This window comes from Polypterus senegalus, chromosome 8 (genome assembly GCF_016835505.1).
Source record: "Polypterus senegalus isolate Bchr_013 chromosome 8, ASM1683550v1, whole genome shotgun sequence".
NCBI lineage: Eukaryota > Metazoa > Chordata > Cladistia > Polypteriformes > Polypteridae > Polypterus > Polypterus senegalus.
Genome location: NC_053161.1, coordinates 155,361,081 through 155,383,905, shown reverse-complemented (window position 1 = coordinate 155,383,905; position 22,825 = coordinate 155,361,081). Strand labels below are relative to the sequence as shown.

The 22,825-nt window shown below is 40.1% G+C and overlaps 1 long non-coding RNA gene across 1 annotated transcript; it reads right to left on the bottom strand.

The window, feature by feature from the left end:
- Positions 1 to 17,187: 17,187 nt before the first annotated feature.
- Positions 17,188 to 22,156, bottom strand: LOC120533238. Its single transcript, XR_005634458.1, has 3 exons — positions 22,113 to 22,156; positions 20,389 to 20,490; positions 17,188 to 17,313 (listed from the first exon to the last, which is right to left on the bottom strand). It is a non-coding gene; the product is annotated as an uncharacterized LOC120533238 (long non-coding RNA).
- Positions 22,157 to 22,825: the final 669 nt, after the last annotated feature.

The following is a 22,825-nucleotide window of genomic DNA, read 5'->3' as shown; positions in this document are numbered from 1 at the left end:
AAGCAAATAAATGTAAATGATACTTAAAATGGGGAAAAAAAGGGAAAACCCACTTGCCATTCCTTGCCCTCTTTTAACTCTCATAGCGGTGAGGTGGAAATACAAATAAAAAATGTGTCAGCCTTTGATGTCTGCACAGAAAGTGAAGTTTTGTTTGTCCTGATCTGGTGTTTGTTTTAAATTGTTTGAAGCAAATCCTTGGATACAAAAAAATTGTTTTACCTCAGCATTGGGGGTTTTGCGGACCAGGGAATTGATTGGTGACACTTATCACATAAGTGATCTGAATAGCTTTTTAATGTTGTTATAAATAACTAACTTTATTCCATGACGCCATCTTGTCCACATCATCATTGACGTGTTGGTCGGTTGCTGGGGGGCATGTTTTCAGGCATGACCCTTTAAAAGTCACTAGTTCTATAGCGTCATTGTCCAAGTTTATGGAAACTACTTAAGACTTTGCATTTTGTTAGTGTCTTTTGAATTTAATTAAGTTTTGGCTACAAAACTCTTTTCCATTTCTGGTCAAATTTTACAATCTTTTGTTCTGGCTTAGTTATGTGAATGATTTACGTTTCCAGTCTCCTGCTCCATTCACCGACTACTATTTGTGCCTCGCATCCGTGGCTTTCCCAGTTATGACTTACCTTGCTTTTCGCTAACTTTGCTCAATCTCCAGAGTCCAATTTTAAATTTAATTGCTGCTATTTTTCAAAGTCACTATGCTGTTGATCAGTTTTTATATTGGCATAAGGAGACATGTACAGCTGCTTGCAGAAAATGAATCTGTGTGTCTATGCATGTTTACTTTTACATTTATTTATTCAGCCGACACTTTTATCCAAAGTGACTTACACCATTTAACCATTTTACATCATTGGTTCCATTTCTTTTGTTTTTTCCAGTTGGAGAACAGGCAGGTCATGTGACTTGCTCAGAGTCGCACAGTGTCAGCGGTGGGATTCAAACCCACAACTCCAAAGCTTTAAGCACCGTGTCACTGCCTGCCAATTTGATTTGTCAATCTGATTTTTTATGCATGAAAAAACATTTAAGCTAAAACACATTAAGCAAGAGACCCATTTTCTTTTCCAACAGAAATACAAGCAAAACTAAGAAATCTGCAAATGAATGCACCACCACTGTTACCTGACAGAGCAGTACCGTTGCTAGAAATGGTGGACTCCATGACTCCAGCCTGTTCAAGAGAGATAATACATCTCAGGTTGGGGTTTGTGGCTGCTCAGCCGTAACTGTACCCACCAGCTTATCCCATTGCTACTTCAAGCCACCAGATACTCCAATACTTCACCTAAAGAATTATGGGTAAAGATATGTCCTTGCAAATCATTAAGGAGGTGGTTGATGCAAGTGTTCTTAAATATCAGCTCCCAAACAATCCACACTCATGTCTGGCTTAATACTGGTAAAGAGGTGAGCTGCAATGACTGTTAGCATTTCAGGGGAATAAAAATCTAATCAAGTTTGTTTAATTTAAAACCAGGCATTGTCTTATTATCCAATTTTAAAAGATTAGACTTTTCACAATAGAATTCATACACCAAAATGTCAGAATTTACAAGGCACCTCTGCAGGAGAACAACCTTTTTCCACCCTCCCAAACGTATGCAGTTTTTAATGTCTGGAAAACATTTGGGATTAAATCACTTAGAGATCTGTAAATAGACAACGTCTTTGCATCCTATGAACAATTGCATTCCAAATTTAACTTTCCAGCAACACATTTCTTTCACTTCCTTCAAATTAGAAACTTTGTTAAACGGAACCTGCCCAATTGTCCTCACCTCCCCCCTACTTCTATGTCGTATTCCGTAATATATAAAACCATTTTACAGTCCCACCCTTTCAAAGATCCAAGAGGACAGTGGGAAAAGGATCTCTCACTCAATATCTCAGAAAAAGAGTGTAAGGTAGCAATGCAGAGAATCCACTCAAACTCCATATGTGAAAAGCATACAATTATTCAACTCAAAAATTATATATCAAGCGCATCTCTCTCATTTAAAATTGTCCAAAAGATCCAACCTGCGAACACTGCAATAAAGCTCCAGCCTCACTGGGTCACATGTTCTGGACCTGCTCCAAATTAACATCATTCTGGACCAAAATCTTTAAATACGTATCAGACAGCCTTGGTGTCACAATCCCTCCTAACCCACTAACAGCTGTGTTTGGTGGGCTCACAGAGGGGCTTAAAGTGGAGAAGGACAAACAAACTTTGATTGCCTATATAGATAGATAGATAGATAGATAGATAGATAGATAGATAGATAGATAGATAGATAGATAGATAGATAGATAGATAGATAGATAGATAGATAGATAGATAGATAGATAGATAGATAGATAGATAGATAGATAGATAGATAGATAGATAGATAGATAGATAGATAGATAGATAGATAGGATAGATAGATAGATACTTTATTAATCCCAAGGGGAAATTCACATATTGGCACGCAGGCTTATTTTGCTAAAATGGAAGAATCCTAACTCTCCCCTTTTAAGTCAGTAGGTAACTGATGTTTTATATTATTTGAAATTGGAAAAAATAAAATTGTCACTTAGAGGATCTCTGCAGAAATATTTCAAAACCTGGCAGGATCTGATCAATAACATTTTAGAATAAGCTTTTAAAGCACTGAGAAAGCAGGTTCTCTCCCATTTTTTTACTACTCATTTTTCCTACTATTAAAGTTGTACTCTGTTGGCCTAGCTCTCTTTCTCATGGGTAGTGGTTGATTTGTTCCTAAACGACTTTTGTAAAACTTGACTTGCTTATATGGAATGTTTTTTGATTTTAAATAAATTCAATAAAATTTACAAATTTACAAGTTCACCGAAAAGGCAACAGAGCCATCTTCTTGTGCACCTCATCCACCTGAAGCTGAAGCTTCCTAGCACTGAGTTTGCATGGTGCACTTACCTTCTCCAGAAAGAGCTGGACAGAATTCTGTCTTAGTCCTCTTCACATCAGACTCCAACCATTCAGACTTCACACGGACAGGGTGTTGCCTTAAGGAGCAGTGACTGCTGGGAGTGAAGCCTAATCCAGTCGCCTCTGGACACACATACTGGGAGACACCCTCCAGTTTAAGGTCTTCTTCTTTCACAATGTTGAGAATCTCATTTTTATGCAGGTCAGTGCTGTCAAATGTTGTCACAGAAGTATAATCCTCCTCCTCCTTAATGTTAGGACTCTCATGAGGAAGGTACACGGAATTCCATTCACAGTCCTCTTCCTTAAACCACATTTCTTTTCCCCATGGTATTCACAAAATGAATATCCATTGGTAGTCTGATTTTTCCTTTCCTCCACCTTTCTCTCCTCCTCTTCTGTGCCTGTCTCTTCACACTTGTATCTCATTCTAAGAGGCTCCTGTGGAACTGGAATCATCTCTGCCATATTGGACATCAGCTAAGGGAAAAGGATGCCTCCTTTGTCTTCCTATGTAGACGGAGCAGAGCAGACTACATTCAGCTCTAAATAAAAAAAACAACGAAGACAAATGAATCAGCTCCTCCAGTCATTTCTCATACCTCCTCGTTCTCTGCCATTACATCAGGCAGGCACCTCTTGCCTCAGCTTTTCCTAGTTGCTTGGTGTGCTCCTTGTAATGTGGGGCTCTATGCAGTTTAAGCTGACGACCCATAGCCCATGACACAGCACATGTTTTTCATTGTCCCTCTATGGACAGCAGTGACTCATCCAATAATGTTTCATAACATGAACTTTAAAGCAGAAAACCTTTTTGGTGTGTATTTAAATATCTTCTTATATAATATGCTACCGTGGCTGTCCATTTGTCTGTCCAGGATTTTAAATCACTTGTAGCTTGCAAACCGTTCGAACTATTGACCTGAAATTTTCTACACATATACTACGTGACCTCTATTGTCCGATTTTTATTTCTCTTTTTATTTTTATTTTATTTTATTGTAGAATCAACTCTCTGCTCTGTGTGGCACATTCGCAGATCTCATTCCCTACTACTTTCACCGTCACTTCGCCTACCTCTTCATATCTGAAATCATTCTTGAGGCAGATTGAAGACATAAGTGCCAGCTTAAGTGAATAATCAAAGAAAATTACTAAGTAATTGCAACACAAACACTGACTTAATCAGGTTTAACTCTAAAAGATGGCGATGGAAGAAGAGAAGAAGCAGGCCGCCAGGGTGATATAAAAAAAGAGCTGCTCAGGAAACACCAAGCACATCAACCTCTGAGGAAATGAATGCTAAACATACAGAGAAAGAGTCTGAAAACTATAAGTCAAGTGTATTCACTGCACGCTATCGTGCAGTACGCCGTTACTGGTATTTAATAATATGCACCATTATGCAAGATTTTTAAATTAATCTTTATCTGCCAGATATCATCTCAAATCCAAATCCTGAACTTTAATGACTGTAGGGTGTCTGCTACCTAACATAGTGTTACCTGGAAATTTAACTAACGTGCGAGTTACTTCGTTATCCAAATCATACAAGAAAATCAGTGCACATATCCTCGTGGGATCACTCTTCTCATCTCAATCAATCACAAAATTAAGTCCCTGGACTAGAAAATGTCATTTTCTGTGCTAGTGTCAATTCTTTACCCATTCTGTCTTACTGTGCTCTGAATCCATCCATCTAATTCAGCGACTTGCCTCTTCTCGATGTGCCGGGTGAGAAGCATCTTAAGCTTTGATCTAAATAACATTCTGTGATCCTCTATGACCAAATAGTTCAAAGACTTGGAACACCCCTGGCTAATTAGTAAAGCACAATCTCGTCTGTAATGAACAGCCTTTCTTTCACATCTTTATCACTACATTGAGTAATTCATCTGCGAAACAAATTAACCTACCTGACCCCTACCAAGAGTGTTTGGCTTGATCAATGGATTATGGTTGTTTCCATTATTCATTACAAAATTTTGCTCTCCAGTTTTTGAAAAGATTTCGATGTTTTAGAGTCCCCTGATACTAAAAACAACAATATCTCGATGATGGGTTTGTGTCTGTGTGTGTATCAAAGTTTCTTGAGGATGGTCTAAAGCAGGGGTGTCGAACTCCAAGCCTGGAGGATCACAGTGGCTGCAGGTTTTCATTCTAACCCTATTTTTTTAATGAGTGCCCTCTTTGTGCTGCTAATTAATTTCTTGTGAATTTATTTTAATTGATTTGTTCAACTGAAATGCTTCATTTTTTTCCTTAAATGGCACCCAAACAGAAATGAAATGTGAAGCGAGTGAGCCGATAGAAAACCAACTAAGTCAGGGCCTCCAACTCCAAAAATTTCACTCCAACCAACTGCTTAATGAGGCATCAAGTCTTGTTGTTAATCAAACCCGTTCTTTAATTCTGTAGCTTGTTGCTGCTCTCGTGGTGCCTTAACAGACATTCCCGAAATTGTTGATTTTCTCTTTCTAAGAGCTCTGTTAAAATGTTTAGGGGACCTGAGCAAATCGACATTCCTGAGACCGTCATATTTCTTTATTTTCAGATTTAGTATGATGGACAGCAGTTGTTTTGGCTCATTTTGTATCTCATTGTTGTTTGGCTGCTAACTAAGGAAAAAGAACCAATTAAGGGGTCCGAGTCTTCAAGAACAAGTCAATTCAAATAAATACAAAAGACGTTCATTAGCAGCAAAAACAGGTCACTGATTAAGAAAAGGGTTAGAATGAAAACCTGTAGCCACGGTGGTCCTTCAGGGCTGGAGGTGCTGACCGCTGGTCTAGAGGAACCCACAAATACTGTCATTCTGCAATTAATTATGAATTCTTCTCATCAACTGCTATTGTAATGACATATTTTATGGTCAGAAAGATCAGAGCGGTAAATAATTACTGAAATGTTAGAGAATAGCTCAGGTAACTTGGTTCCTAGGGTGCAAAACCTACTGATGCTCACGTCCAAATTATTTGTTTTTGAACATGCACTTGCACATTAAGTGCCTTGCAAATTCAGTCCCTATGGCCTTTTTCAGTGTTAACATATTAGAACAATTTAGACATGAATAGGTCATTCAGCTCAATAAAGCTCCCCAAATCTACTGCCACATTTCTCTAACATAACATCAAGTGGAGTTTTGAGGGTCTTACAGTCTACTACACTACTTATGTGTCTAGGATTCTCCCTCTGTGCTGATATTTTTATCCGCACTTTAATGCAAATCAAATGCCCAATAATAGCATGTTAGGAATCTCTACACTGGTAAAAACATCAGATTGTTTTTTGTGTAGTTTACTTCTCCTTCATTTTTTAATGGACAGTTTTGTTGCCTGGACAGCTCTGGAGCCTTAGCATACAGCACTTCCACCATACCTGGAAGTGCTGCCAGAAGAGGAGCTGAACTCCGCTAGCAGCACTTCTGCCATGCCCGGAAGTGCTGCAGGATGTTAATTAGGGAGCACCAGGAGAACTACTGGGTGCTGTATAAAAGAGGCCACCTCACTCCATTTGACAGCCGGAGTCGGGTGGAAGTGGACACAGTGTGCTCCAGTTTCCTTCCAAAGATATGCAGATTTGGGGATTTGGTACCGCTAAAATGACGCTAGTGTATGTGTGTGCTTGTATTCACCTTGCGATGAGCTGAGGCCTCGTCAAGGGACTGTTTCTCACTTGTGCTCAATGCTTCCTGGAATGGACACATACATCCCTGGATTTATGGATTTAATCAATAAACATCCTTTTCAGAGATATTGCGGTAAGGTGTTATCGGAATTTAATAGGTGTTTTAGGCAATTCACAACACAGAGAAGCCGAACATGTTCTCACCGCGATAATATCTCGCACTGCCACCTGGTGGATTCCTCCAGATTTACGTAAAGTACAAGTGCAAGTATAAACACTACAACGCTTGCGTAGCAGGAGCGTCCGCTGCAGCATGCGTCGCGTGAAGTATAACTCCGGCCTAACACTGCGTGCGTTAGCTGTGGTGCTCAGCTCAGAGCGAAATGATGTGAATGGGAGGGGAGATGATGACGCGACTCCCCCACCCGCCTTAACTGTCAATCCCCCACAAACACAGTCTCTCAGAATTTGCATAAGCACAGCCCTTCACCTGCAATATTAACTTAGTTACAAAGTGATCAAAACTCTCGTTTATATCCTGCGTCCTCTCATTAAACTTGTATCACGCATTATCCGTGGGCATGACAAACGCCAGCGGCAGCCTGTCTATGAACAATTTAAACTTTAGGTTTACACCTTGCTTTGTTTCTGAAGTAGCAGCACTCATGAATATGGTTGTATATGCCATTCGCTCGCTTCTTATTGTTTCGCTGCCTTCTCAATTGTATAATGCATGTTTTCTTCAGCACTTTTTGGAGCTCTTGGTTTTCTACGCACTGCGTTGACAGTCAGTTCACATGATTACGTGGGAGGCGTGATGATGTCACACGAAACTCCGCCCCCCACGGCTTTCAAGCTCAACTCCATTACAGTAATTGGAGAAAAATAGCTTCCAGTTATGACCATTACGCGTAGAATTTCAAAATGAAACCTGCCCAACTTTTGTAAGGAAGCTGTAAGGAATGAGCCTGCCAAATTTCAACCTTCTACCTACACAGGAACTTGGAGAATTAGTGATGAGTCAGTGAGTGAGTGAGTGAGTGAGTGTGTTGGTGAAGGGCATGTTGGTGAAGGGAACAGATGAGACAAGGAGGTGATGGGTAGGTATGGTATCAGGGAGAGGAATGAAGAAGGTCAGAGTATAGTGAATTTTGCAAAAAGGATGGGCATGGCTGTGGTGAATATTTATTTTAAGAAAAGGGAGGAACATAGGGTGACATACAATAGTGGAGGAAGATGCACACAGGTAGATTACATCCTATGCAGAAGAGTCAATCTGAAGGATATTGAAGACTGCAAAGTGGTGGCAGGGGAAAGTGTAGTTAGGCAGCATAGGATGGTGGGCTGTAGGATGTTGGAGATCAAGAAGAGAAAGAGAGTGAAGTAGTTCTTAAAGTCTGTACTGTTAATATCTGTTGGTATTTTGCACTGTAGATCTGAATTTCCATTTGTTAATTTAGCCACTGTTCTAAACAATAATGAATGAATAATGAAATACCAGCACATTTGTGACTTTATTACAACCTTAAACTGATTGACATCTCCTATGTCTGCTACATCCAGGGCAGATCACTGCTGTGACTTTTCATAGCAGATTTGAATGACCACTTCACAGCTGTCACATCCACGTCACCTAAATGCCAAAAGGTTCAAATTGCTTAGTGGCAGAACATTTATTGCAAATGCAACTATTAATCAAAGTACATTCCTACACAAAAATTGAAGTGGCAATATCATTTATGACACTTTAAAAGTGCTTGTAAACGTGACACCTGACAAAATGCAGCAATCCAGTCAGATGATGACCGGCTTCAAAGTCGATTTAGATTCAGTGTTCCATTTGGCTAGTTTTTGTAATATTGTTTGAAACAGAATAAACGGATGGCAGGGTGCGACTCGCCTTTTTACATCCACTGTGATATATGATTACTACTTATTTTCTCCATTTTGGGCACTGTGCGACTTTCTGAACTTGAACTTTCAAACATCTCCTCCACGCTTTTGTCGCTTGTACCACTGCATAAGCCAACAAATAGTACGTTTTCCCTTGCCTCTTCTTTGCATTCACTGTTTCAGGTGCCTTCTTCATTGTCTTGTAACCAAACACTGAACGGAAAGGGATATTTATATTGATTTGCATATTAAAATTTGTGAAATTCTGGGAGGAGGTGGGATGGCGCTGTATGCGCCTGCACATGCGTTAAATTTCATGCTCATTAGGATTTCTAAATGGGACATGCGTGGAAAATTGTGTTCGCACAGATATTTATGCATGTGGAGTTTTTTGTGAGCATGCACATTTTCCACTTTTGTACATACGCCAGGTTTTAGGGTGAATTCTACGCACGGCCTCAGACATGGGGGCCCCTGGTACATCATTCAGTATCTGCTGGCCCCTGGCACAGTTCAGATGCTGGACTTTTAAGTTGCGGTTGTCAGTATCTGATTCCTTGATGACCTTTAGGTTTTAAATGTGCGCCACTTCTCCAATAGCTTAGTAGCCATTTCAGGAAAACAATGCAAAGAAATCCTGCACTATTAGCAGCAAAGAGTTTAAGAAAAATGCTTTTAGGTAGCATGTGATAGTCAACCTGCTTCAACTTCGGGCGTTGCCATTTGGCACTGTGTCACTTTCATTACGTACTGATCAGCTCTTTACTGTCCGTGTGCTGTGCCATCTGTTTAGGTCTCAGGATAATGGAAGAGATGCTGCCTGTAGTGGAATGTCTTGTGCATCTTATGGAGAATGATCAATTTGTGTGGCCCATTAAGAATATTTGTACTCCATGGGCTCTTTTGGAGTTGGCTGTACAGAGTATTGTTTCCTGCAGAGGCATTAGCTCTCTTGGAAATGTGTTCTTTTAATATTGTGGCTTATTAAATAATTAAACAATATCATAATACACCAGAAAAGGCGATATCCCTCCCATCGTGATTACGGGTACAAGAATCACATGAGACAAAATATCTTTTAGCTTACATTTACTGACGTTTTACGCAGTTACAGACGGGGAGGCATATGGACAGACTTTATCCAGGTGGGAATCTGGATCAACACAGTCAGCCATTTTTTCCGTCCCTACGCTGGGAGGTTTTCAACACACCTGGTGTCGACACAGCCTCGAAGGGTCTGGCCACTGTCCAGACCTTTTATATGGTTCTTGCTTCATTTGCTGGTCTTCTCGTTTCCAAACAAGGGCTGAATTCCTCTCCCACAAAATACAGAAATATCATAGTGCTTACATGTCGATTCTCATTCTCCCAAGAAGGAAAGAAGGTCTGTGCTGATAGAGGACAGAAATACCCTAACCTGTGTTTAAACTGACTATACAAGCCTCCAGTTGTCTTAGGCTATCTAATCCAATGCTTGGTCAGCAATTCTAACTGCTGAGCCCGTGTGTGCCACAGTTAACATGCACATGTGAATAAAACTCATAACAGTACTGTCCAGATACAGTGACATAAAGAAACATGTAGTATTACAAGTATCTATCTATCTATCTAGCTACGTTTGTTATGCCACAGGTTCACTATTGTGTTGTATTTTGCTCTCTCCAGAGTTCCATCTCTTCATTCACTTACTGTCATATTCTCACACCAACCCGTTTTAGACAACCGTGTCTTTCCCGAAGCGTTTAGCATTCAATAAATAATTATGCATGAGATTGACCGCGTGTCTACCCAGCGCAGAGAGGCGTGGGTAAGCCGTTGAACCCCGTTCGGGCTGCAAACCATCGAATTCCCACTAAGTGCGACTCATACGCTCCCACTCATTACATCCCTACCCTTTGTATACACCCCCCCTCCCACCTTGCTACTACCGTGGTCGGGTGTCTTGGTGGATTATATATGGAAAGGCAGCCAAAACCGCACAGAGCAATGAAAAGTCTACATGAGTCACAGGTGCATCTGGACTGTGCAAAGACAACAATGACTCGAGTGATGAGTTGGAGGTGGGCACATGAGCAACCAGTGCATACTGAACGAGAAATCAACACACTAGCATGACGGAGGGACCAGAATGGACATCCTTCTCCTCCCGTTCCACCCTCCGCGCCTGAGCGTCACACGGACGATTGTATGTTGGTTCGTTCCGTGCATTGTTCCAATGTTGCTTTTCTTGCCGATTTATTACATTACTGATTTTTCAAATGTTAAGTTTTCTCCCTGTGCTTGAAAATCATTAAAAAACCAGCCTGACTATACTCACTATACACACACATCAGCACCTACTTGGAATAATACCCCTTTCCTGAGATGGTTTTGATTGGCAACTATTTTTAGAATCCAATCCTCTAACTGCATACTAATTAGATAAAGAGAACAAAACCATTTAGGCTCCAATTCTTCCGCATTTAAAATAAAATGTAGCGAGGTTGAACTGTATAAGTAGCTATAGAAACGAGATTTTAGGTTCTAGCACTAACTCAGTTTTTCCAGCGTCAAAAGGCCAGAATTAGCTTTTTTTTGAAGGGTGCAATTTCAGTTAAAGTCTAAGCAGCGTTAAACAAAAAAAACCTCAATTTAAAAAAACCTCACCCCTGCATGACTTGGGAGATCGATCTCTACATAATTTCTCTGGCAGGCTCCAATTTAAAAACTGTTTTAAGAAGAACTGCTATTCTTTATTTTAGAAGCTTACTAACACAGGTGCCACTACTGGGGAATCTGATCTTAACTTGTGCTCCAATTGCACACTTTACCCCTCCTGTATGTAGTTGCTACCTTCAGTTGAATGTCTGGTGGAACATCCTATAAATTCAGCCCTGTAGCAAAATTTAAACTGGAGGGTAAACAGCCTAGGATTTAAGATCACAAGGCTGTGGCCTTGATGGTGCTCTGGCCCGTCACCTTTGAGACCATCTTTTGGATTAAATAAAAGATCCTCTTCCGTTAGGGCGAGGACCATCTCACTTGAGAGAGACAGGCATTTTCCCCAAAAAAAAAAATCTGTTATGAACGACGGCTACGATTTCATTTGTTCACCGGGTCTCTAATTAGCAAGAAGGGAACGCAGTGTGCCATAAACCATTTCCCCATCTATGTAACCTTGGTAAGGGGTCACATACAATTTCAAACATCATGTTTGGCACAAGAAGTTATGATGTTCCTCTTTAACACCTTAGATTGCTGCAAAACAACACTGGCCATGCAACAATAAGAAAGATGCTACGACTTGGATTTACTGGCTGACAGTTAGGTACTAGTATAAAATATTAAAGATTGTAGACAAGTATCAAAAACTACATTTTAAAGTTACGTCTTTGACAATCTAACTGCAAGCAATAGTTTCTTCTTTGAAAAATCCAATTACAAAAACGTATTTGCTACATAAAACATGTAGAGGTGTATATACATTATCTAGGTTCAACAGTATGCCAAATGGTTTACTTTATGTACAGTACATTTAACTATTAAAAAAGTGTACCTGTGTCAAGAATTTAAGTATAACTATGTACTGTGGTATGCAAATCCCGTTTGACATTTGGGATGAATAGCAATTATTTCAGGATCACTTGTGCCATTTTTTGTACACACACACAGCCAAGTAAACCACCAATTAAAAAGATTTGTATAAAGTAGTATATCGTCACTAGTAATGTACATGTTATTTAATGTATACAATACTGAAAAGATTTACTGCTAGTCATTTAGAGAACCATGACCAGGCACATTATAGCCTTTAAAAATACTAAAAGGGCAACATTTGACATTTTTAAATGTTCTCACAAGAACTGCATAACTAGGAATTAATCCACTAAATCGTATTATATGCTTTCCTCAATGATCAGTCTTTACAACTATTTTTACAACAATTAATCTCTACCCCCCTTTATTTAATCAATACATACAGTCATGTGAAAACATTAGGACACCCTTTGAAAGCATGTGGTTTTTGTAACATTTTTAATAAATGGTTATTTCATCTCCGTTTCAACAATACAGAGAGATTAAAGTAATCCAACTAAACAAAGAAAACTGAAGAAAAGTCTTTCAAGATCTTCTGTAAATGTCATTCTACAAAAATGCCTATTCTAACTGAGGAAAAAGATAGGACACCCTTGCCCCTAATAGCGAGTGTTACCTCCTTTGGCTGAAATAACTGCAGTGAGACGGTTCTTGTAGCCATCTACCAGTCTTCGACATCGGTCTGAGGAAATTTTACCCCACTCCTCAATGCAGAACTTTTTCAGCTGTGAGATGTTTGAGGGTTTCTTGCACGTACAGCCCTTTTCAAGTCACCCCACAGCATCTCAATGGGATTCAAATCTGGACTTTGACTTGGCCATTCCAGGACTCTCCATTTCTTCTTTTTCAGCCAATCTTTGGTTGATTTACTAGTATGTTTTGGGTCATTGTCATGTTGCATGGTCCAGTTCCGCTTCAGCTTTAATTTTCTAACTGATGGTCTCACATGTTCTTCAAGCACCTTCTGATACACAGTAGAATTCATCGTGGATTCTATGATGGTGAGCTGACCAGGTCCTGCTGCAGCAAAGCAGCCCCAAACCATGACACTTCCACCTCCATGCTTCACAGTTGGTATGAGGTTCTTTTCTTGGAATGCTGTGTTTGGTTTACGCCAAACATGTCCTCTGCTGTTGTGTCCAAATAATTCAATTTTGGACTCATCTGTCCAAAGAACATTATTCCAGAAGTCCTGGTCTTTGTCAACTTTATCTCTGGCAAATGTCAGTCTGGCCTCGATGTTTCTCTTGGAAAGCAAAGGTTTCCTCCTTGCACACCTCCCATGCAAGTTAAACTTGTACAGTCTCTTTCTGATTGTAGAGGCATGTACTTCTACATCAACAGTAGCCAGAGCCTGCTGTAGTTCTCGAGATGACACTTTAGGGTTTTGGAGACCTCTTTTAGCATCTTGCGGTCTGCTCTTGGGGTGAACTTGCTGGGGCGACCAGTCCTGGGCATGTTGGCAGTTGTTTTGAAAGCCCTCCACTTGTAGACTATCTTCCGGACAGTGGAATGGCTGATTTCAAAATCTTTTGAGATCTTTTAAATCCCTTCCCAGACTCATAGGCTGCTACAATCTTTTTCTGAAGTCCTCTGACAGCTCTTTTGTTCTCACCATGGTGCTCACTCTCACTTCAACAGTCAGGAGCACACCAAACTAAATGTCTGAGGTTTAAATAGGGCAAGCCTCATTCAACATGCAGAGTAACGATCTACTAATTATGTGCACCTGGTGTGATATACCTGTGTGAGATCTGAGCCAATTTAAGAGGGAATACATGTGAGGGTGTCCTATCTTTTCCTCAGTTAGAATAGGCATTTTGTAGAATGACATTTACAGAAGATCTTGAAAAGACTTTTCTTCAGTTTTCTTTGTTTAGTTGGATTACTTTAATCTCTCTGTATTGTTGAAACGGAGATGAAATAACCATTTATTAAAAATGTTACAAAAACCACATGCTTTCAAAGGGTGTCCTAATGTTTTCACATGACTGTATTAATTCTGAACCTAACCTAGTTTATCATATTCAGCCACTGGACATGGTTTTGATTAAACATTCAATTTCATTTATATTCTTATATATCATTTGTAGATCCTGATATTTTAAATGACCCGATTCCATCAGAATACAAAAGCACATAAATGTCCTGGTAGTAAAAATCAGGACGGAAATGTTTTGTGTTCGTAGCATGCAAAAGTTTTTGAACTTCAAAAACAAAAAAGTGCCTGACCATTTCCACTTTTTAACAATTCATCACACTCCATCAATTCCTATATTAACCTACATGATAAATGAGAAACAATGAAACATGATAAAATGTACAAAAACCTAAATAGCCCTCATTTAGTTTATGCAACAAGACTAAGATCAGAAAATTTGTTTGCCTGACTTTGGGCATGGTAAAAGGTATTAGGCTACTTAACTACATTCACATTTCAAATTCAAGATAAATGATTAAGATGTTTATTCCATTCTTAAGTAAAAGAACAGGTCTTTACACCATTTTCCAATACTATACACACAAAAAATTTCATGTGTATGTAACTTACAGCATTCTTCAGAGCTTTCCCACAAAAAGAAAATTGAACGTTTCTTTGAAACAAACTGCAGAAACTGACATTTTCAGAATGCAGAAGTCCTATACATTCAGAAACTGCACTGCAACTAAAATTGAACACAGTAACCACTCCACATTCATGTTTGTAGAGATCTGCGAGTTGGGAGTCAAATGGGAACATTTTTGGGTACTTGACAGATTGCAGACGACATACTGGTCTCTCAGCAGTTTTCCCTTCACCAAAAAGATAAACACCAATCCACATCTGGATCTCCGCTTAACCTCTCCCTTCGTGGCTGTCCTATTAACACCTTTGTAATCTACCTTGTCCTTTGGCTGCAGTTTTACAATCAGCCCTGCTTCACTCAGCTCATCTGGTGTCAGTGGCAATTTTGCCACACTTTCCCAACTCCATTAATGGAAACTCTGTCAGCATCTGCTCATCCAAACTGCTGCATCTCAGATGGAGAAATGGGAGAAGTAGTGGAGCTGCAGACCCAAGTCTCTCAGCTGCCTTCTGCACCCCATAACCCAAATACTGCAAATGCAACTCAAGATCCAGGATCTCAACCCCACCACTCTCCAGAGCCAAAAAAGATGGTTTATTATAGGATTCCCTGGCACTCTACACTTTGCCATGTGGGAGGGTCTTCTCTTCCTTTTGAAACCATGTTAGTGCCCATGCCCGAATGGATTCTCCTGTTTACGTGGCTTAAGCATAGTTTTTTTTTTTGTTTATATATAAAAAGTACCACCCACCTTTATATAAATTAAACACTCGTACATACCATGGGTTGACAGCATACCAGCTCATGGGAGGTTGGGGATACTCATCCTGGGCTGTTACAATATTAACACCTGTACCATAATCACCAGTTAAAGCTGGACTTGTTTAAAATGGGTCCCTTAACTACTGAACAGTGTGTTTTAGGGGAGCTAAAGTCTTGCAACTTTCCACATTCGTGAAGGTCTTCAGCTCCTAAACCTTGCAAATCTGAAGGGTTACTATACACAACTGGAAAAGGCACATTACATTTTAGTGGACCTTCCAGTCCCAGAGATAAAGCCTAAAAATGTAAGCTCAAACTAGAAGTTTGAATGCAGGGTGTTTGTAGAATAGTGCAAGCTTGGCCCAGAAACAGGATGCAGAGGGTTATGGGGCACAGGATCCTATCACAACTGGCCAATGTAAAGAGTAGTGTTCCACAGGGGTCAGTGCTAGGGCTGTTGCTATTCAATATAAATCTTCCTTTTCACATTTGTAAGTTAACTAATTAAGTTTGCAAATGGTACCAAGCAAGGTAGATTGACAGAATCTGAAAGCCACTGAATCATGGACAGCACACAGGCTTGGGCAGAGTTGTGGCACATGAAGTTTAATGTCTGTAAAAGCACTACACATTGGAAGTAAAAATGTTAGGTTTAAATACACAGTGGGAGATCTGAAAATCAAAAATGCAGCTATTGCAATTTAGGAGTTGTACTGGAGTCAACACTAACTTCCAGATACAGTGTTCAGAAGCCATTATGAAGAGTAACAATCTTCGATCATACACTTTCTAGGGGATGATAATGAGGAAAGATTAAGAGCAGAGCCCTTTTAGTTTAAGCAAAAGGAGGAGATGGAGAGACCTGCTTGAAGTGTTTAAAATTGTAAAAGTTTCAAATCTGACCATTTAAGGTAATAGTTTGAAAAACTGACCAAGTTTAATGTCATTTGACCAGACCATCCAAACAGATCAACTGATGCAATATTTCATCAATGCAGGTAGTTAAATGGGATTTAACCAATTAAGCTACCACAAGCACATTTGGGATTATCCTAAGCGACATTGTAAATTAAAAACCCATTCTTATGCCCTCCAATACATAAGATTGATAGACCAATTCTTATTCTAAACATTTACCAACAGTGATAAATGCTCTAGTGTCAGGGCAGGTGTTCCATGGTGAAACGAGTGCATCTGTAAAAGCAAGTTCCCCTTGGGATGATCAAATAGTAACAGACTGCACACACCCTTAGGATCCACTACTGTAGCCAACTACGGCAACTCACAAAACAACCCAAAAGTGAATCAAGAAAACAGAGGTAGTCTTCTCCAGGATACCCTCACATTATACCAATTAAATCTTGCAGGTCTTTAGGATTAAGGAAGACGAGAAGCAGAGACATTTGGGGAGGAGGAAGAGAAAAAAAAAATTAGATACCCAGGCAATTACTTGTTATGGAAGCACAGGAAACTAATTGGAACAAGTGTTTTAAGTTAAGTTGTGTGCAATGTGTCTAGGTTGTCAAACTTGACAGATATTTCTTATTTCCACCAAATAAAGCTGTGGTACATTCAAGTATTATAAATGTGAATACAAAACTGTGCAATTTCATGTAAAAAGTGGCACCTTGTCCTTTTATTAACCTTTTAGACCACAACATACAGCAACTTTCCCATGCTCAAGTGAAAGGAACACAAAGACATCCACATTAGTTACCAGCCCTTTTGCAGCCAATTTCCTGTTCTGAATGTGGCAAACAGTTCTCTACTGGTCACTGTATTAAAGTCTTCGTATGTCCCCCCCCCCAAAACAACATTTACACGAGTCAAGGAAATTTAAGAGTCACTCGGGTACAAGAGAGTTCACACTGGAGAGAAGTCTTACTGCAAGCCAAGCAAGGAAATGCATTCTGGAGACAAGTTCTAAACCTGAAAAGAGAAGAGATCCCATATTAAATAAAAAAAAAAAGTGTACATGCAAAGTGCTTACAGTCAGTAACTAAAATAGGTCAGACAGTGATCACAAGTCAACAATTGGGGCTTTGGACACATTGACCTGTAACACCACTTCAGGGTCCTTGAAGCAAGGAATGTCTGCACACTGGAAAAAGTTACTCTACACAAGGGCTGTCAAACTCCAGGCCTAATCAGTGACCAGTTTTCACTGCTGATTAACTTTCCCTTCATTTTAAAAAGCCCTGTTTAAGGATTCGGTTCACTGAATGGATTATTTTCTTCATTACAAGACAGCCAAACAAAGGACATGTGAAACGAGTTGACAGATTACCAGCTAAATTGGGGCTTCAAATTCCAACCAGTTTCTTAGAAGTGGATTCTCCGTTAATTACATGGCTTGCTGCGCTCATTCTGCCACAGTAGACATTTCCAAAACGGATTCTGTTCTTTCTAAAAACCGCATCAAAATGTTTTGGTGACCCAAGATCGACCTTTGAGACTGTCACTTTAGATTCAGATTGTGTGATGGGCATAGATAAGCTGGTCATGTGGAGGCTGTGTGTCATTGCTTGGCAGAGTCAACATAAAGCCAAGGCAAAAGTTAATTAGCAGGAAAAACTGGTCACTAATGAAAACCTGCAGCCACTGCAGCCCTCCAGGATGGGGAGAAGAAAATCATGTTTCAAAGAAGAAGTCCAACATTTATCTTAATATTTAGATATTTGAATTACAGACTGTTACATTCCTTAGAAAGAGGAACAGCTGAATGGGTATGGTTGTCAACATGTACATAACAGTTTAAACCACAAGCCTTCAAATCCTATTGTGAAGCTCAGCTGAGTGAGGATATTCAAACTCTATAGCAGCATTTGGGATTGAGGCCTTATTGGAAGTGTTAGGCCCTCTAATGCAAACAATAGTCCCAAATAGTCTTTCAACATTACAAGGATTTAAAAACTTAAATGGGAATAGTCATTGGTTATTTCACCAAACTGTATTGTGCTCTGTTTTCAAAGGTTAACAAAAGCAATTAGTGACTTAATAGCAGGTTAAAGCACCAAGGACATCTATACTCTTCATATTCTGTAATCAGAAAAGAATTGGAGATAAAGAATTTCAACTGCTTAAGTGGGATATCTAATTAAAGATTGGTCTGATCCAAGAAAATGAAGCAAGAAACCTGCATCACAAGCAAGTTAATGGAAGCAGCTCTGCACATTTAGAATCCTTAGATTTATACTTTATCACTTTCATGATAAAGTGTTGAAGAGCATGTTACATTTCACTGTTTGCTTTAAATAAACTTGCATATACGGGGCAGCAGTAGCTCAGTCGGTAGAGCGGGTTGTCCAGCAATCGGAGGGTCGCAGGTTCGATCCTGGCTCTCGGCATGAGAATGCAGCTGTTGTGTCCTTGGGACACTTAACCTACCTTGCCTGCTCGGTCGGAAGGATTGGTGGCGCCAGTGTTCGGCAGCCTCGCCTCTGTCAGTGCGCCCCAGGGCAGCTGTGGCTACAAAGTAGCTTATCACCAGCGTGATAATGTGTGTGTGAATGGGTGAATGACTGTTGTGTTGTGAAGCGCCTAGGGGGGTTCTTGAACTCTAGTAGGCGCTATATCAAATACAGGCCATTTGCATATGCCGGGCATCACAGAAGCGGAGCTGTGGCACTGCTACCTCACAGGGAGTCCCATCCCTTGCGTGCCCTCACTGAAAATTTGTAGAAACCCTCCAGAAAAACCTGCAGTATCCTCTGGCTTCCTTCCAAGGACATGCAAGTTTGGGGATGCTAAAATGAAGCTAGTGTGCACTTGTATTCATCACCGCACAATGAGTAGATGCCCCTTCCAGGGATTGTCTCTGCCTCACAGCAGATGCTTGCTAGAATGGGCATGCTCCACAGATTAGACATCCATCTTCCAGAGGTATTGTGGCAAGGTGCCCTGGGAATTGAATCAATGTTTCAGACTATTCACAATACAGCCGAATGAATTCACCCTGATCTCACACTGCCATTCTGTGGAATCCTCCAGATTGACATAAGCTACACAACTATAAACCAGACACTGTCTGCGTAGCAGTAGCATTCACAGGCACACATCACTTGAAGCATTAACTCAGCCTAAGAGGAAGTTTGCTCATGCAAGATCCACAAGGTGGTTAATAGACTAGATGGATTCCAGGGCTGAGGTATGAGCTGTGAGGAGAGATTGAGTTGAACAGTTTCAATTTAGGCAAATTGAATGATTAAGAGGGGGACATAGCTGAAATGTTTAAAAATTACAACACAAGTTACAGTATATCCAAGTTGCAAGTTCTGAAACACCAGACATTGTTGACCTATGAGATCACACCCCAGGTTTTTCTTCACACTAAAAGAACCATACAAGCAGCAAACTACCATGAGACTTCGTCAAGTGTAGAATTTTTATGGAACTTAACATTCAGTTGTCATGTCAACCGGGTGGCCAATCTTGTTCTTACAATTTAAGGGAGAGGATTAGGCTTAAACCTAAACCTAAACATGGGAGATCTAACAAGGACTCCTTGGATGACACTTTTGGAAAATCAGGAGCGACTAGTTATTCTGCAAGAAGGATAAAATTTCATGTAATGCTTGACACATTAACAAAAAAATCTGAAGTGCAGTACATTTCACCTGAAAGATGCTGCTACTTTAGTCCGATTTAAAGCTATTCAGCTAGTAGAATGTCCCCTGCCCTGCATCTTCCTTTAACCATGAATCACTTCAGGTAGAAAGAAAACTAAACATTACAGGATTAATACCAGAAACGGACTGGGGTGAAACCAGATGGTGTAAGCACTTTGAGCTACCGTTTGTATGAAAATGTGCTATATAAATAAATGTTGTTGTTGTACTAATCAAGCAAGTCTCAAACCCAAGAGAACCTTATTAATGTTTAGAATAGGTCAATCTGTTCTGGCACAAAGGTCCTCTTTATGAAACAGTTCACACTGGAAAGAAGCTGGACTTTTGTAATATTTGAGACAATTCCCTCCAGAAATTCACAGAAGGCAAACCATACCTTTATAGAAGTTTAGTGAAGCAATCCTCTTAAAAGAATTCACACTGGAGAAGTCATATTGCTGGCCAGGCAAAGATGTAGATACTGGAGACAAGTTAAAACCTGAAAGATACAAAAACCACATCAAATTGATGCCAAAAAGCTTTCCCATGGGTTGCCTAGTTAAATCAAAAGCATGTCAGTATAATCATTGCATGCTACTACACTACTTTCAGACAAGGGAACCTCAATGATCAGAGGCAAAGCCAGTAATTGTGTATGACACAATGAGCAAGAGAATCCAGTCAGTACTCTGGATCCCCGAGGCAAGGTTGGTCAGAAATTTGTACACAATGAACAAATTACAACATTACGGGACAATCACAAGGACTTACCAGTACTGGAAAAAAACACCTTGAACACCCCCAAAGATAACACAAGCACATATGCAGTATGGGGGTGGGGTTGGGTTTGAAAGTAGAGGCATGTAGCTGGGAGGTCTGGTGCAACACCATGAACCATTGGTAATTTTGAATGATAGCACTTACACAGGGAAAGGGGCAGCATATCTACAACTTTTGCTTATCTTTTATCCATAAAAAAATACTGGAAACAATGCACATGACTAGGTAGAGAGTCCTACCATGGCATAGCGTACAAACCCAAATGCTGACAGTTATCCAAGTCTCAAATTCCCTACCCCAGATATACAACTAGCAAGAGATCCTATTTGAGTTGTAAAGTATTTCCACAAACCAAGTCAGGTCACCATTCTTACTTAGGCAATGTACAGGACTACGGGAACCTGAAACTTTTATCAGATTTCTAGTGAGACCACCGGCAACATCCCACTATGTTAAGAAATTCACTTTGGTGCAATTAACAGAAAGGTCCAAATGCGAGAAGCATCTCAAAAGTGCTATCGTCTTGTTTCAGGGGTTAACGCCGCCCGATACCTTCGTTTAAACCAGGCAGGGACCCCCTCCCCCTACAAAACGGTGCCAACTCACAGATCACAAAAGCAGCATGTTGGAAGCCTGACTAAAATTATGAAAAATAACCTCCCATTTCAAAAAACGCCAACAAAATCACACACGTCACTCAAATTGTTACCTATTTCAGCTAAAGCGCCTGAATCCATTTATGGGGGAAAAAAAAAAAAAAAAAAAAAAAAAAACACATTTGAACATCTACCGACATGTCTAAAAACGCCCCTGACGCAAAATGGCGGATGCAGAATTTCAGTAAGCTTTGCTACTACATTAACATTTTTTCGAAAGCATATTCTAACCTACTACTTCGCGTTCACGTCGGCCTGCATTCCACGCGAATGGCAACACAGATAACTTGTACTAAAGCAACACGACTGTAAACGGAGGTGAATATTTACGGCATGGCGTCCGAAGCATATGTGGCGTTCTATTTTACCGGAGAAGAAACACCAAAGACAGAACTGTAACCCCCCTCTATTTTGGAAGAAAGACGAAGGCCACACAATTTGTCCTTCGGCAAGTTAATTTTATCGGATGTATCGATTTAAAAAAAAAAAACACTCAGTACTTGGCCACACTTATAGCTGCCGTCACAAAACTAACTCTTTCTAAAGAAACAATGTTTAAAAAAAAAAATGCAGTAAAGAGTCTCCGCACTTTCACACCCTCCAATGTAATACATTACCGTTTAAATATTTAAACAACTATTGAATTAATAAAACGCTACAAGAGGCCATAAATAAAACAACTCACCGCCCAGCGGCCATCACAGAACTGAGAGCGCGCCCGTCTCATCCGCTTTTACATACGTTTGGAACGCCCCGCCCACACGACAGGGGTGTTAACGCAAAACCACCTATCTGCTGTGTAATGGCACGGTTTCCCCCGCCAAAATAATAAAAGGCAAGTTAAAGAAATATCCCTGGTTATTAGCCGTTACACTCTAATAATTATGCATTAAAAGCTATTCCTACTGGACGAACATAAATCAAATGCGATTTGACCTCCGTTACAACAAGCAAAAGAAAAGACGCCATTGCGACGCTATCAACGCTTTACTCTTTAAAAGAAACTCTTAAGTTTCTTCACTCACCCATCAGCACAAAGAAAAACATCATTTCGCGCGTGCGCAGCAAAGTAACACGGAGTTATCCTAAAGCTTTGCACCCTGCAGTCCCTGTTGTCGTATTGGCAGGTGGCTGCAGGTTGGTATTCCTCTCTCGTTTGTGTGGTTTGTTTTGGATTTCCCGAAGAAGACTATCCACGCTGTCCAACAATGGCACACCATTTCGTAAACCTCTTACAACCTTCTTTTAATGATGAACAGCGTTAACCTTGTTCGGGTGCATTTAAGTGAGCAATTTTCGTAAGGTGGAGACACTAGCACCAATCAGTGAATCCTAAAACTATCAATTGTCACCATTCAGACGAAGTTCTAATTGGCAAGATATAGGAAAATGTACATC